The following is a 1,683-nucleotide window of genomic DNA, read 5'->3' as shown; positions in this document are numbered from 1 at the left end:
TATCTGGGCATGTTGGCAGCCTTGGGATAGCTGTCCTTACCCCCACCCCTTTGCTTTGTTTTAATACATGTCCTCTAATAACCCAAATTGTTTCTTCTTTCCTAAAGGCTATCAAGCTCCAAATAGTGATGCAAATGAAATCACACATGGATGCACCTTTCTTCCAAGGATTCTTATACTGACCTCAGTAGGAACCCTACCAGCTGTTCCCCACACAACCCCCTCTCCAGTAGAAAGTAGCCAGAAGGATCATCTCCCCACCTCCCTAACAGCAGTTACGGCCTTCACTCTTGAGGAGGGGGAATGAGAGAGGAGAAAGGAAGAAACTGGTGAGGCAGGCAGTTAGGGTGGATTCTTGATTACATTCTTTCAAACAAAAGAACAGCCTGAAAAAACCAAGCTGCACAGTCATTGCAGTACATTGAGCTTCACAGGGACAGCACCGGGGCAAGTGAGAGCCGGATGGGCACTGGGCGACTCTGCCTTGCTGAGGAGAAATAACGAAACATGGGCAAAGGAGATCCTAAGAAGCCGAGAGGCAAAATGTCATCATATGCATTTTTTGTGCAAGCTTGTCTGGAGAAGCATAAGAAGAAGCACACAGATGCTTCAGTCAATTTCTCAGAGTTTTCTAAGAAGTGCTCAGAGAGGTGGAAGACCATGTCTGCTAAAGGGAAAGGAAAATTTGAAGATACAGCAAAGGCGGACAATGCCCATTATGAAAGAGAAATGAAAACCTACATCCCCCCTAAAGGGGAGACAAAAAAGAAGTTCAAGGATTGCAATGCACCCAAGAGGCCTCCTTCAACCTTTTTCCTGTTCTGCTCTGAGTATCACCCAAAAATCAGAGGCGAACATCCTGGCCTGTCCATTGGTGATGTTGCAAAGAAACTGGGAGAGATGTGGAATGACACTGCTGCAGATGGCAAAGCAGCCTTCTGAAAAGAAGGCTGCAAAGCTGAAGGAAAAATACGAAAAGGATATTGCTGCATATCAAGCTAAAGGAAAGCCTGATGCAGCAAAAAAGGGAGTTGTCAAGGCTGAAAAAAAGCAAGAAAAAGAAGGAAGAGGAGGAAGATGAGGAAGATGAAGAAGAGGAGGAGGAGGAGGAAGATGAAGAAGATGATGATGAATAAGTTGGTTCTAGTGCAGTTTCTTTTCTTGTCTATAAGGCATTTAACCCCCCTGTATGCAACTCTCTCCTTTTAAAGAAAAAAATGGAAATGTAAGGCTTTGTAAGATTTGTTTTTAAACTGTGTAGTGTCTTTTTTTGATAGTTAACACACTACTAGCAGGGCACTGTGGCTCATGCCTGTAATCCCAGCACTTCGGGAGGCTGATGTGGGTGGATCACGAGGTCAGGAGATCGAGACCGTCCTGGCTAACACGGTGAAACTCCGTCTCTACTAAAAAAAAAAAATACAAAAAAGTAGCCGGGTATGGTGGCGGGCGCCTGTAGTCCCAGTTACTCGGGAGACTGAGGCAGGAGAACGGCGTGAATCCGGGAGCTGGAGGTTGCAGTGAGCTGAGACTGCGCCACTGCACCCCAGCCTGGGTGACAAAGCAAGACTCCGTCTCAAAAAAAAAAAAAACCACACTACCGAATGTGTCTTTAGATAGCCCTGTCCTGGTGGTATTTTCAGTAGCCACTAACTTTGCCTGGTACAGTATGGGGGTTGTAAA

General features: G+C 45.8%; 1 pseudogene; it reads left to right on the top strand.

The window, feature by feature from the left end:
• Nucleotides 1-230: 230 nt before the first annotated feature.
• LOC103218901 (putative high mobility group protein B1-like 1) lies at nucleotides 231-1,136 on the top strand (annotated as a pseudogene).
• The last annotated feature ends 547 nt before the right edge of the window (nucleotides 1,137-1,683 follow it).

This window comes from Chlorocebus sabaeus, chromosome 12, assembly GCF_047675955.1.
Source record: "Chlorocebus sabaeus isolate Y175 chromosome 12, mChlSab1.0.hap1, whole genome shotgun sequence".
NCBI lineage: Eukaryota > Metazoa > Chordata > Mammalia > Primates > Cercopithecidae > Chlorocebus > Chlorocebus sabaeus.
Note: the sequence above shows the minus strand (reverse complement) of the source record. Positions and strands in the feature narration are given on the sequence as shown.